Below are 15,549 nucleotides of genomic sequence, written 5' to 3' on the forward strand. Positions count from 1 at the left end.
CCTCTGCTTCTGTCAGCTAAATACATAGTAGTTTTGCTTAGGAATTATCTTTTGTTTTCTCCAAATTTCTTAAAAGAAGGTTCACTTCAAACTTGGTGAACTGGCTGCAGAATGGTGAATAAGATGCCTGCTTAAAGCGAAGACAAAAGAGGTGTTAGCTTTGCATCACATAAATTTTCATGGATGGGAGCAAATACAGAAATTAGTACCACAATGTACGTAACTGGAAATACAGTATACCTCACCATAGTCATGATGTTTCCCAACTTGGAGGCAATAAACCTTAAGGGGATTTCAAAGTGTTTTCTGGGAGTCCCCAGTTATTTTTAGTTGCAGTTATTTTTATATTTACCGTATTATATCAGGGGTCTCAAACTCAATTTATCTGGGGGCCACTGGAGGCAGAGTCTGGGTGAGGCTGGGCCGCATCAGATTTTCCGCCAAGTGGAGCAAGAGCCCAGGGAAGCTGCCCAGGAGTTTCCTTAGCTCAGCTGGGGCTCCAAGGAGGAGGAGGGGCGTGCGAGCCCTCATCACCAGCCATGATCCCCTCCGGCTCCTTCGTCACTACCACCACGAGCAGCAGCAGGACGAAGAAGCGGAGAAGAGAGGGAGCGCTGGCGACTGCATAGCCGGGGGGGGCACGACATAATTTATTTTTTTTAAAACCCTCACAGAATCACCTTGCCAAAGGAGAAAAGCCCCCATCAGTCCCTGCGAAATTAAATTAAAATCAAACCCCCACAGGTGCACAAATGCATGCATGCACGCACACACACATGCGCACACACACACACACACACACACACACACACACACACACACACACACACACACACACACAGACACGGAGGTCTGGCAACCTTCCTCTGAGGGCCCCCCTCAAAACAAAGGTGCACTCAGCAGCAGCAGCAGCTACCCCCACCACGACAGAGGAGCAAACTTTGCAAGGCGAGCCCAGGCAGCCTCCAGAGCAGAGGCAGCTGAAGCAGGACAAGGAGGAGGAGGAAGCACCACTGGGTGCTGACATGGCTGCTGGCTAGGCTGGTGCTGGGGGTGCAGAGAGAGAAAGAGAGCCGGAGGGTCACTTTCCTGGAAGAGGCGGTGGCGGCAGCTGCTGTTGGTGGCTTGGAGGCGCTCTTCGAGGACGGGCTGGGAGCGAGCTCCACTCGCAGGCATCGCTCAGGGCGGCTCGGGGAAAAGGGCCAGTAGCGCACCTCATTCGCCGGCTCTCCCCCAAGACAGCGCCTCTTCCACCTTCCATCTGGAACTGCAGCCTGCCAGCCGGCAGACAGGCAGGCTGGCTGGCAGGCTGCAGTTCCAGATGGAGGGTGCAAGAGGCTCTGTCTTGGGAGAGAGCTGGCGAGCGAGACGAGGCTTTTTTTGACTCCTGACAGCAGAGGACGTGTGGGCACTTCAGGGGGGGCAGGCAAGGCGGGGGCCACAAGCTATCATCTGGCAGGCCGCAAATAGCCCCCGGGCTGCATGTTTGAGACCCCTGGTATTATATTAAATATGGTATACACAATGTTGTTTTATCCTCTCAGCCCACAGATAGATAAGTTTAACCTGAGCCAGAATTACAGGTAACCTAGAGTTCTTAGTTTTTTCTGTACTTCTTTTGGGGAAGCTGGAAGCTGGTAGATTTTGTTCTATGATTGTTTTACTCCTTCACTGAGGGTTTTCAGAAGGTGGGGGAATCTTCTGTCCTTTGGTATTAATGTGTGATGTTCCTCAGGGTTATGTTTTTTTCATCATGCTATTCAACATCTGCATGCAACCACTTGGGAAAAATATCCATGAACCTGGTTTGTCACAATATGTAAATGGCACACAATTCTATTTCTCCTTTTCATCCATTACCAGGGAAATTGTTGATATTCTTACGTGTATTGGTATCTACATGCTTTAATAAGGTGGTTGAAGTCCTGGCATATAAAATAAGGTTTATTGTAGACAGAACAAAAGTTCTGTTGATGATTAGACAGTGTAAATGTGTTTTGAATGGGCAGGAAACCCTGACGAAGATTTTTTTTTTCACAACTTAGAGTGCTTCTGGATTCATCTCTTGCACCTGGATGTTCAGAGCATGTCTGTATCTACAGGTGCCTTTGCCCAGCTTAGATTGATATACCCACTGTGAATGTCCACAAGATGAGAAGAAAAGAAAAAATTATCTCAGTAACAAAGTAAGTGCTACATAGACATGTGGGCTGTTTGTCCCACAATAAAGTGTGTAGACGTCGTTAAAACTAACAACTGTTCCTTATTAAGAATGCGACATTCAAGATAGAGAAGGCTAAACTCTTCTCTAGCTAGACAGACACATGCCTTTGGAAGAAGAGAAAGGCTTCAAAATTAAACATGCAAATATCTTTATATGAGCCTGTGTTTCAGATACATTTAGAATGCCGTGTATATCTCAAAAAGATATAAGAAAGCTAGAAAAAGTATAAAAAAGCAATGAAAATAAGCAGGGGGTGGCATCATGTTCATGTGAAGGAAATCTATAATGTTTGGGATTTTTGTAGCAATAACGTGTTTCATTTTTATTTATTTTTTGAGTCTAGCTATGGATAGAAATCTGATATCATAATCAAACAAAAGCCAGTATCCTACAGTAGGATCTTTGGAGGGTGTCGGTCACATACTTTGTCATATGAACAGTTATGCAACCAGGTGTGTGATGGGTAACCTTGAAAATGGAGACGAGTGTTCACTTCATTTCCATTCTTCATGCAGTAAATTCAGTAGGATGCTGGCCATCATATTTGTATAAACTGACTATTAAAAGACAGACTGAATTTAATGTTTTCCTCCACTGTTACACTTATTGTATCAAATTAATTTTTTTTACCAGCTGTTCAACACTATTAAATATTTACAGGTCTTTTTCTAAAATATTTAGATACTCTCTAGAGATACTTCTCTGCAGACTTCAGTCTAATCCAGAGTGAATGACCGAGTTGTAGAATGAATGCAAGTGTAGCTACACATTTGATGCACTACAAAGCTTTGTAGAGTGATTTACAAAGTGTCACTTGCTTGAAAGCATTTGAACAGAGGAACCAAGCATTGCGACAGCCACATGAAGTGACATACATTTTGGCAAAATAGCTTGTAGAACGTGCAAGGCAAACGAAAAGTCTTCTGGACGCGTGAGGGTTGAGGGATGCATTTGGTTCCCTGGGGCACCAAATGAGGCCCATGGGCTGTACTTGTCCAGTTTCCATTGCATGAAATAATTTCTATCAGTTTACATCAATGTGCCAAAAAAACAAAACAAAACCTTTCTGAAGAATGACTTTGCTAAATAATCCTGCATTGAACATGGAATTTTATTTATTTCACAACAAAGAGCTGCTGGTCATCCTATCTACCATGAATCTATTGTAGCATCTTCAAAAGGTATCCTAAGAAGTAATTTATACCAGGGGTCCCCAACCTCCTGTCTCTGGCTTAGGCTGGACTGGGCCGCGGAGACAGATCTCCCCCCCATGCTCTCCCCCCCACAGCCCCGTCGCGCATGTGCATGAGTGCATGCCCCCTGAGCGTCCCTGTCCCTTCACACATGTGCTCGACTGTGGGGGGGTGCCCCACCTTACTAGCACACAGACCCCGTCCTCATCCAAACAGTTTGCGGTGTCAAAAATGTTGGGGACCACTGATTTATACCACCATATGATTTGCTAGTGAACATCTATCAGTTGTACCTACTATGTAGAAGTATTTCCTTTTCCCTTTTCAGAATCCTGCTGCCAGTTTTTGGTGGATGTTCAGCTGTCTATAATTAGTAGTAGACATCCTTCAGTCTCAAGAGACTGTGGTAACGTGCTCTGAATAGAGGTCTGAAACAGTGTCTAGTGTGACTGAGAAGGCCAATTCAAGAGTGACAATCCCTTCCACGCTGAAGACAAATGCAGTCTATCTCGTGTCCAGCTCTCTGATTTTGCTGGTTTCGGGACTGCCTCTTTGCCTCGGCCTGCTGAACAAGTATCTCTTCAAATTGGGAGAGGCCATGATGCACTGCCTGCCTCCAGGCTGAATGCTCAGATGTCAAGGTTTCCCATCTGTTCAGGTCCATTCCTAAGGCCTTCAGATCCTGCTTGCATATATCCTTGTATCGCAGCTGTGGTCTCTCTCTGGGGCGCTTTCCCTGCACTAATTCTCCATACAGGAAATCTTTTGGAATCTGCCCATCAGCCATTCTCACAACATGCCCAAGCCAATGTAGATGTCACGGTTTCAGTAACGTATACATGCTAATAATTCCAGCTCGTTCCAGGACTACACTATTTGGAACTTTGTCCTACCAGGTGGTGCTAAAAATGCATCAGAGACAACACATATGGAAGGTGTTCAGCTTCCTCTCCTGCTGTGCACAAAGGGTCCAGGACTCACCGCAGTATGGGAATGTACTGACACAAGCTCTATAGACCTGGATCGTGGTATATGCCATCAGCTTCTTATTAAACCATACTCTCTTGCGAGTCTAGAGAACATGGTAGCTGCTTTGCCAATGCATTTATCCAGCTCGACATTTAGGGAGAGAGTGTCAGATATTGTTGAGCCAACGTACATGAAATCATGAACAACCTCCAATTCTTGTGTGGAGATGGTAATGAAGGGAGAGTGAGTCCATGCCCAGGCCCATGACTTGTGTTTTCCTCAGGCTGATTGTTAATCCAAAATCTTGGCAGGCCTTGCTAAAACGATTCAGAAGTTGTTGGAGGTCTTCAGCAGAATGGGCAACAACAGCTGCATCATTGGCAGAGGAAGTCCCACATGCATTTCAGCTGGTCTTTGGTCTTCGCTCTCAATCTAGAGAGATTAAAGAGCTTTCCATCTGATCTAGTCCAGAGATAGACGCCTTCTGTTGCAGTTCCAAAAGCTTTTGTCTATAACTGTTACCTTAGTTATTGGGAATAGGAGTTAATTAGGAACACCTACTTGCCTGTAACCAGTTACCTCCAAGTTGTATCAGAACTTCAGTGTATATCAGTTGTTTGAAAAATGATATACTCTTCAAAAGAAAGGCATTATAAACTCAATTGTTCAAAAAATGGCTGGCTGAAAATCCTGTGCAGAGAGAATGTGGCTAGCAGAAATGATTGTAACATAGAAAGCTATTTGATAATGGTGACTGGCTTTATTCTTCACCAGAAAGAACTTTTGGTAACTTTAAACATTCTCCTACAAACTTTGTCATAAGCAGGAACAAATTGTCAAAGCCTAATTTGTTATTTAGATTCTTTGTTGCTACACTGGTGGGGATCGTTTCCATGGCTAAACACTCCAGTACTGGCAAGCTGAGATCTCAACTTGTCTCTTTTAAACATCTGTGCTTGAATTACCACTGATGTGTTCCTTTGACCTCTTTCATTTGAACTATGCTGGAAATGAGTACTTCAGCTACTAAATCTAAATTAAGGGTGTGAACTGTTGCAGGGTGATGATAGGTAATTGGACCATTATCCCAGAAAAAGGCCATGAGACCAGAAGTGATCCCATGTTCTCAAAGGAAAAAGAAAAGAAAACAAAACCAAAAACCAAAAATCCCTTCAAATTCACTTGGAAATTAATAATTTATAAAAACAGCATGGAGCACTGTGTTTTGGACAGCTGATTTTTATAGAATATTATTTATAATATATCTTAATTAGTGCTTTAGATCTGAGTTTAAACCCATTGTAAATCTTTAGTTACTTATTATTTTTTCCAGTAACAAAGGCACAACTACATTACAATTACGACTCAAAGAGGGATAATTCTACTCCTCCACATGGTAGATGAGACATATCACATTGTTCTGGTGCTGGCTCATGCTTTTGCCTCAGGCTGTGTCATGGGTGTTGAGACAGCAACAAGACTGACAGGAAGACATTGTGTTTTCTATTATAACCCAGCAGCACTATAACACTCAGATGGGCTTAATTTATTTTATTTAAAAGTAATTATTTAGGTAGTCTGCAGAGTTACTAAATGGTAGTTATAATGGTAAATAACTAGCTTTGCAGACTTGGAACTACAGCTGTAATTACTTTTCAAATACTGTAAAGCTTTCCAAACTCTGTGCTGTACATGTGGGGATTGTTAAACACCAGGTTCATCTAACAATGTCGTATCCTTCCTTTGTACTTTATACTCTGTATTCAGTAGCCTTGCTCAGTCATTCATATTAAGGAAGATTCACCACAAATTCAGGACTGTTCTGTCTGTAGCCTCCTCTGTCTCTGATTTCATTGCTTTGAAACTGTGGAGGACAATGAACCTGAAAAGGAGAGTGTTTGCAATGTTTGAAGGCCATCCATATGAACTGTAACCCTGATTTTCCAGGGTTCCAATTCCTGTAGTGAGCCCCTGTGGATGGTGCAGGCTTTCCCATTCAGACTAGCACATTCCCCAAATTTGGGACAGTGGAAATGGATGGGGGTAGGGGGAGGAACTACAGTGTTTCTTCTCAACGCATGATAAAGATACTCTCATATGAATGCCTGGATAGGGATTTGGTCCCTTGGGATTAGAGACCGTTTTGGTCTCTATAGGAAACTAATTCATGAAGTAATTATTTCCCATAGAGGAATAGTTCCCATAATATGTACACACACAATTAAAGCCTCTTCATTTCCCAAATGTGAGTGCTCTATTGTTCTGAGACAAATGCATGTGATCTCTTACCTGTAATGCATACTCACATTGCTTTCTGAGAGAAAACAAAAGTGTTGTAGGCAGCAGAAGTCCATCCAGCATTCTAAAAGGAACTGGTATCATTTTAAGAGCAGAGCAGAGAAAGGAGGAGAACGCTGTAGTACTGGACCAGCAACAGAATGGTATCTAGCAGTCCAGTACTAACTTCATGCATGAATGCCATTTCAAACATGCATAATTATTTTCAGACTTTTCTGTTCTCAAAGGTACAAAAAAATTACACTACTTCTGCACCTTCAAGACAGATTTAAATAATAATTCCAGCAGATGCCTCTTGTCATTAGAACATACAGAGGAAGACATGCATATTATTAGAAGCACAGGAACTCTCTCCTGCCAGTGCTGCTTTTTAACACAGATCACCAATAAGTCATGTCATATACCTCTGTAACCATAACAAAGGATGGTAATTCTCCATGAGGAGCCCCAAAGAGATGCTAAGGGATAGAATCCTATTGGCTATTTACACTGGCATAAATGTAATTGTGTAAATTACAATGGCAAATTACAGGTAATTAATTATCTTCTACTTGTATTCCTGATCACAAGCAACTAAAAGCAGGAGCAGCAATTATTTAATTAGTAAAAACTGATTGCCATGGTTTATGCAGTTACACATACATGGATGTAAATCCTCAACAGGATTCTGGCTAAGGCTTACCTTCTGTAACCAAATTGGTCTGTCTTGTTTTAGAAGGAAACACAAAAATATAGGATATAATTTATTATTTTATCCATGACATGAAGAAATATTTGTCTGGTTAAAAAAATATTATGAAAAGGTTATCAGCATTGTTCCTTATCTAATGGAAGTCCTTAGCCTGAATATCTTCATGGGAAGAAGGGTTGAGGCCATATATAGAGTTAGGTTTTTTGTAATGATCTTGTATTAATAAGAATTAAGAAGTAGTGGAAAAATACACATGGGGATTTTATTCAACAACATTTGGGACACTGGCATTGATCCCAGAGAGCCAGCAGCAAACTGAATAAAATAAACATTAGATTGCTGAATGGGGTTTTCTGAGGTATCTCACATGTGTTTCTGTGTTATATGGTAAATATTTTGGGTCTGTTTCTGGTTAATATTATTGACTCAGATTAAAAAAGAAAAAAGAGAGTCAACCCCCAGAAAAATTCAGAAGCTTTTCTAAACTATTAGTTTATCCCATTTGATATGCAACGATATTACTTCCCTGTGTGTATGTTTCTGAAGAAATATCAAAAAAGTGTTTGATGTGTGTGTCTTAATCCTTTGACATATAATATTACTTAAATAAGAAAAGACTATAATTAATGTTGTGCTGCATTCAAACATCAGAGCAAAACAAACAAACCTACCCCTACAAAGTATCATTCAAGCATATCTTTTATCAGAGTCCTACAACAATTATTTGGCTGCTGAATGCAAATTAACATATTAGTTTCTACACAGAGAGAGAGAGAGACAGAGAGACAGAGAGAGAGAGACTGCATATTTGGTTTTTCTATCCCACAGATTTACAATCCACAGCTAGTATGGTGTAGTGGTTTTAGTTTTGGACTGGGATTTGGGAGAATCAGGTTTAAGTTCTCACTGAACAGTGAAACTCATTGAGTGACCTCAGCCAGTCACGATCTCAGCCTTATATGCCTCCTAAGATTGTTATGACATGGAGAAGAAGGTGAGGAAGAGGAGGAGGAAAAGACAGGATGATGATGATAATGATGATGATAATTGTATTTTACCTCTTTCTAAGAATCACACACCTCTTGCCATTTTTAGGCTAGAAGTGAGCTTTTCCTTAGAGTAAACCCTCTTTCTTCTTGTCATCTTTCTTCTACTCCATGCCTCTTCTCCTTCTTTCTCTACTGGCCCAGTTTTGCAGGCCAATGCCTTTCTTGAGCCCATCTGTGACCTGCCTTGCAGCCATGGATTTCTTATGCTTCACTTATTCCTATCACACACTGCAGCTACTGGCTGTCCACATAAGCAATATACTGTACACTCTACAAGCTATAATTTTTCTTCTTCAAATCTATAATAAAGAACTAAAGAAGTCAGTAAATTACAACTACAGGTCTATATCCCAACTAAATGCTCTGTTAATAACTGTGAAGTGTATATAGACTGTATAGAGTCTCTGAGAAGGATAGTTCCAGAAAGTGGTGCTGAGGAACTGGTGGTCTACAATATGACATCCCGGAGGAATCCATGTTCTCTTCCTTTAAGTGCTACATGAATCATCTGGAGGAAACTGGGCAGACATATCATTAGTGCTGATGAGTGATGACATGCTGGGGGGAAATACAGAGATCTTTGGTTTTGTTTTTAAAAGTCAAATTTCCTGAGCTGTGTGAAGAAATAGAAGCTAAATAGAGAAACTGTGGGACAAGGATGTGTTCTTAATCAGAGCTGACTCATTAGACGGAACGATAAATGGTGTGGAGAGGGCAGCAAACATTTTTTCTGGAGGCAGAGAGAACTATATGTCCCATATACTTTCCCTCACACTTACCAAGCTGGTTTGCTATCCTTAGATGATGTGGACAGGTCACCAGTGTTGACGTATGATTAAGTTGTAAGACTCATCAACTTCTGTAGATGGAAGAGGAGGTAACACCTTGTATGCCTCAGGGATGAAAGATCATGGGTTGGTCCTCCAGAAAAAGCAATCAAATAAACCATGTCCTCAGTAAAAGAGTAGTTTTGAAAGTACCCTTAGTTATCTGCTTGGGGAGGGCTCTTGCAGCTCTTACCCAAATTCCAAACAGGTAGAAGAGAAACATGTTTTTTGTTTTGTTTTGTTGAGCCAATGTGTGAATTGAGTAATCCTTCAGACATTTATCCCCTACAAAAAGTGAAAACAAATATAAGACCTCCCATTATATTCCCCCTCCCCTTCACGGATTGCTGCCTTGTCATGGCGAAAGGGCTGGAGTAATTCAGAGAAGCTATGGGCCATGCCTTGCAGGGACACCCAAGATGGACAGGTCATAGTGAAGAGTTCTGACTAAATGCGATCCACCTGGAGCAGGAACTGCCATGCCACTTCAGTATGTTTGCCAAGAAAATCCCATGAACAGAAACAAAAGGCTAAAAGATATGACGCTGGAAGATAGGCCCCTCAGGTCGGAAGGCATCCAACATGCTACTGAGGAAGAGCACAGGACAAGTACAAGTAGCTCCAGAGCTAATGAAGTGGTTGGGCCAAAGCCGAAAGGACGCTCAGCTGTGGACGCGCCTGGAAGTGAAAGGAAAGTCTGATGCTGCAAAGAAAAACACTGCATAGGAACCTGGGATGTAAGATCTTTGAACCTTGGGAAGCTGGATGTAGTCAAGCAGGAGATGGCAAGGATAAACATTGACATCCTGAGCATCAGTGAACTAAAATGGATGGGAATGGGTGAATTCAGTTCAGGTGATTATCATATCTACTATTATGGGCACGGATCCCGTAGAAGAAATGGAGCAGCCCTCATAGTCAACAAAAGAGTGGGGAAAGCTGTACTGCGATATAATCTCAAAAATGATAGAATGATTTCAATACGAATCCAAGGCAGATCTTTCAACATCACAGTAATCTAAGTTTATGCATCAACCACCAATGCTGAGGAGACTGAAACTAACCAATTTTATGAAGACTTACAACACCTTCTAGAACTGACACCAAAGAAAGATGTTCTCCTCATTATAGGGTATTGGAATGCTAAAGTAGGGAGTCAAGAGATAAAAAGAACAACAGGTAGGTTTGGCCTTGGAGTTCAGAATGAAGCAAGGCAAAGGCTAATAGATTTTTGTCAAGAGAACAAGCTGGTCATCACAAACACTCTTTTCCAACAGCACAAGAGGCAACTCTACACATGGACATCACCAGATGGGCAATACCAAAATCAGATTGGTTATATTCTCTGCAGCCAAAGATGGAGAAGCTCTATACAGTCCGTTTTGAGAGTTCCTTCATGTTTTCAATATCTCTGAGTACTAAACACATGAATAAGGCTTATGGCTCTCTAGAATCTCAAGCAGAAGTTTGTAGTACCTCTGTGCCTTGAAACTCTATTGAAATTGAGATGCTAAACGGTACTAGCCATGCTGGCTGGCTGTGGAATTCTGAGAGCTGCAGTTAAAGCAAATAGTTTTTTCCAGCCTGGGTCTAAATTGTGCTAATGCTTGCAAATCTTTATCTGACTCACACTGACTTACGTCCTGAGGTTCACAATGGAGTGCCCTAGAAACCCATTGTCTGGGGGAGAGAGAGAGAGAGAGAGAGAGAGAGAACAATATCTGATTATAACAGAGACATGGGGAAGAGAAGAATATTCTTTCTTATTATGACAAAGGTAGGCACTGTGATGTTGTGAAGATATAGCATTCCCATGGTAACAGTTGTCATTATTACACTTCTCCAAGTGTACAAATAAACAAATACACAAGTTGTCTTCCTGGACATGATGGCCCCATAATGGAAAACATCCCTACTCATAAAATTGAGTACTCCATGCTCTCTGAATGGATATATTAACATTATAAATCTGTCTCATTTGCTTCCTATTCAACACAGACAAAGTGCTGTCTCAGTGGTCAATAGCCAGGACTCTTGTTTCATCAAACCACCTACACAGTGACTATAGTGTGAGGAATTTTACTTTCTTGATGCCTGCAATAAGAGATATTCAGAACTTCCTTGCATAAGCATACAGTAAGTGAGATAGTCCCGATGGCAAAGCTTGCTCAATAAGGGGATCCTCCATTAACCATGCTAGCAAAACTTTATACTCCATCCATCTAATGGAACCCTCATCCATATATCTTATTTATTTGTTTGCGTTTGCAATTTTTTTTTCTTCAGTGCCAAATCTACTGTGACGTCTACACAGAATGAACTGAATGACTGCAGAACAAAACAGCTTGGTGGTAGGCCTTCTTTCCATTGCACTCCAATCTCCCAACTCCCATCTGACAGCAACTAAATAATGGTATAATCAGTGTAAATAGTTAGCCATTGCAATAAAGCTCTTATTAGTAACAGATGGAAGTCCAGGAAGAGGGCAGCTTGAAACTCTGCTTAAACTTTCACATTAGTTTAAGTAAGCAAGGTGGAAGAAAGGCCTTCTGAATAAGACAGATTAGCAAGAAAGGTTAAGAATTCTTAGGTACCGTTATCCCATTCTGAAATTCTCTTTTTCATATTTAATAACCTACTGATTTTGGTCTGAATAATACTCAAGGTAATCTGTGTTTTTACACCAGTACTTGGCAGCTGCTATATATGGTCATGCTTCTGGAGACAAAGGGCCACTGTAACAGTGTGCTACTGTTACAAAATTTATAAAAGGGGAGGACCAGGTATACTTGCTTTCAGAACCTCACATAACATCAGAGTAGACAGGCAGGCTATACAAGGGCAAAATATAATGTATTTGTTCTTGAGATCTTGAGACACAAAGGAAGATGTCAAGACGCAGAGATAGTACATACACCAGCAGGGGGATCTTGCGCAGATCGACTGGCAGAAAAAACAAAAGGTGCAAGTCAGGAGCAGAGATGCCAATAAAAAGGAGAAAAGGTAAATGTTAGCTTTAATGTATGCTTAAATGATAGTGGGTGCTAGGCCAACTGTGTTGGATAAGAATCAAATGAGACAGATTTACTAAAGCAAATGCAAAATCAGAATGACATTTAAGTTGTATAGGTGAAAGAACTCTGCTTTCATATTTCATATTATGTTTTGGACAGGGTATGTACGCGTCTGTAGCACATACTACTATTGGAGAGGAAGAAGATAATTTCCAGCTGTTACCTTTCCTCTGCTGAGACTTTCCTTCTGTGGCATCAATGGCTCACTTTTAGGCATCTTCCATTATGTGAAAAACCATCATATAAGTCAACAAGCTGAGGGAAGGCTACAAGATTGAGGAACTCTCCTATTGAAGCATGCTAGGCCTGCCTGTCTGTCAGTAAACTTGATGCACCTCAATATTTGTGTCTGTGATCTTTGAAGAATCATTGTGTCTCTGTGTTTTAGCCACTCCATTAACAAGAGTGACATATAAGAGGAAGAACAAAGGAGTCATATTCTGGAGAACAGGAGAAAAAGAGCATATGAACACAAAATCACATTCCCACAAAAATTTCAGAGGCAGAACAAGGAAACGGTACAGCATATATAATTACAGTGGTGCCTCGCTTAACGAGTGCACCGTTTAACGAAAAATCCGTATAGCGATCCCTTTTTGGGGATCGCTATACGGATCAGCCCCAATCGCCGCACTCGCTTTGCGACGATTGGGGCGTCCGGCGGCCATTTTAGAGCCGCCGAACAGCTGATCGGCGGCTCCAAAATGGCCACCGCATGACCCGAAATGGCCCCTATCAGCGTTTTCGCGCCCTCCCCTTGCTTATGGAGGTCGCGAAAACGCTGCGGGGGGGCATTTCGGGCCATCCGCGGCCATTTTGGCCTGAAATGCCCCCCCCCGCAGCATTTTCGCGACCTCCGTAAGCAAGGGGAGGGCGCAAAAATGCTGATAGGGGCCATTTCGGGTCATCCGGTGGCCATTTTGGAGCCGCCGATCAGCTGATCGGCGGCTCCAAAATGGCCGCCGGACGCGAAAACATCGCTGGAGGGGTAAGTTTGCACACTTATTGGAACGCATTAAACTAAGTTTAATGCGTTCCAATAGGTTTTCCTTACCCGCACAGCAATGTTTTCGTATAGCGAAGGTTAATCCAGAACAGATTAACCTCGCTATACGGGGCACCACTGTATTCTAACCTGTGGTGTAAATACACAATCTAAAGATCTGATCACTTTTTCCCAGCTATTGCATGAACAGCTGGGAAAAAGTGATCAGATCTCTAGAATTTCCAGTAATACCAGTGGCAGCTAAGAATCCAGAATGAATTTATATGCTTTTGTATCAGGGCTGAAAGAACCCCTTCATGAGGATCATCACTTGAGATGCATCAAATTCAAGGTGAAGAGCCAAAAAATATCACCATGCAAGCCCCATACAAGGACAGCACCTGCATTTTCAGAATACGTCTTACAGTCTAACTTTGACATACCTCCCACCTGTTATCTGTCTAGATGCCTAAAACAGCCATAGTGCTGCCCAGACAGTTGGCTGCTAGTATGGCTTTGAACTTGGCCTCACCTAGATACACTTCCTTCATACTACTATTTGCATCTCATGTGCCAAATGTGCAGTTCACCATAATAGGAATATCTGTCATCTGAGTGTCTTTTTCTGCAGCACATTGCCAGCCATGCCATACCTCAGGCTGGATTGCCTTTCTTGCTCCTTGTACTTTTCATTTAAATTGAATCAGAGAGATAAAGAGACTGGGGTTTGACAGTAGTGGTCATTGGTGGATTGGACCCTTTCAACCAATTAGTGCCTTATTTCCTATACTTGAAGATGGTATAGTAATGAGTATTATCCACCACACAATGGAGGCCTGTGTTGTGGACTAGAGAGAATTTACTGTAATTCCCCAGTCTGATGATTCACACCAAACTGAAAAATGTCTAACATCTAACGTGCCACATTATACTGAGATCTTTGTTTACTTGCTTCTATTCAAATCTTCTTCTGAAGTGCTTGGAGTAGCTTTCACCTTGGTAGAAGCATAAGATGACCACTTGCACATTAGCCTTTCAAAAAACAAGAGAGTTTTGAAAGAATTGATACTCTCTAAGCAGATGACTGCTCTCCCAAAAATAGGGCACCTGATCATACTATACTAAGTCTGGGGTCTCCCATCCAAGCAAATTATCTTTTTCTGCAGCAGCAGAATAGCATCACACTGTTATACATTCAGATTTTGTTTCACACAGACAGGTCCCTTGAGGTTTTTTAAGGTTCTTTTGTGGTCACAGTGACTTACAAATATAAGTTTTATTCCTGCACGAAGCCATGTTCAGGTAAAAAGGAATGTGCATACTAAATGTCATAGTGAAATTTATTTCTTTATTTCGTTTTTATACTGCCCATCTGGCTGAAGGCCACTCTGGGCGGTTTACAGCATATATGCATGAAAGGAGGAAATCAGTTGTATAAATTCACAGATAATTGATTGCAGAAAGACACCTACAGGTAAGCAACCAGTTCTTCCACTGTGCCCTGTGTACAACACATGGTTTGAACATGTGTTCAAATCCCAACATTCTCATTAAGGAACTGAAGCAAATTATCTTTTACGCCTATTCCTCCTTTATCAAGAGCTTCCCAATTTATGCTGTGAACATAGAGCAAAAACAGACAAAACACACAAATACTAAGCTAAATGATAAGTAAATATAATAACCAACCAATCAAAATCAATCATTGATTGATACTAACAAGGGTTTGGAGAAGATCACTCCCACATTTTGGTGTCTGAAAAGGCCTTTGAAAATGGAGGTAAGATGTTATAAAAGAATTCTAATTCCTGCACATGCTGTGTAATTGAACAAAGAGGCAAGTAACTTTGTATAGTGATGACCAGTTCATATTCAGTATGCAGACGTATTTATAATATTAAGGTATTAATAGATGACCAATAATTCAGGTATTCCAGTTACTTTTTTCCTGGCTGCCTTCACCAAAAAGACATGGATTATACGTAATTTGAGACAGGCCCTTCTGAATGGTGGAATCCCTTTGAAGGAATTACACTCCCATTCCATCTCCAGGGTTCATCTTGTTCCATCTCTTAGGCAACAGTTTAAGATTTTCAGTTTTGAAATTTTAATTAACAGCAGATAATTTTTTCTTCCACTGATAATCTTTATATCATTGCTTTATTGTTCTGTTTTTGTTTTTTCCCTTTATTTCTGCTGCAATTGTAGCTATTGTTTCTGATTGCCATTTGGGTTTATC

The 15,549-nt window shown here is 41.4% G+C and overlaps 1 long non-coding RNA gene across 2 annotated transcripts; it reads left to right on the top strand.

The window, feature by feature from the left end:
* The first annotated feature begins 1,424 nt into the window (after positions 1-1,424).
* LOC110083498 (uncharacterized) lies at positions 1,425-12,466 on the top strand. 2 transcript variants are annotated; one of them, XR_012087950.2, is made up of 3 exons: positions 1,425-2,186; positions 11,538-11,602; positions 12,425-12,466. It is a non-coding gene; the product is annotated as an uncharacterized LOC110083498 (long non-coding RNA). The 2 variants fall into 2 exon arrangements; XR_013536893.1 differs by lacking the exon at positions 1,425-2,186 and having other exon boundaries at positions 3,882-12,254.
* The last annotated feature ends 3,083 nt before the right edge of the window (positions 12,467-15,549 follow it).

The sequence above is a fragment of the Pogona vitticeps genome, chromosome 5 (genome assembly GCF_051106095.1).
Source record: "Pogona vitticeps strain Pit_001003342236 chromosome 5, PviZW2.1, whole genome shotgun sequence".
Lineage (NCBI taxonomy): Eukaryota > Metazoa > Chordata > Lepidosauria > Squamata > Agamidae > Pogona > Pogona vitticeps.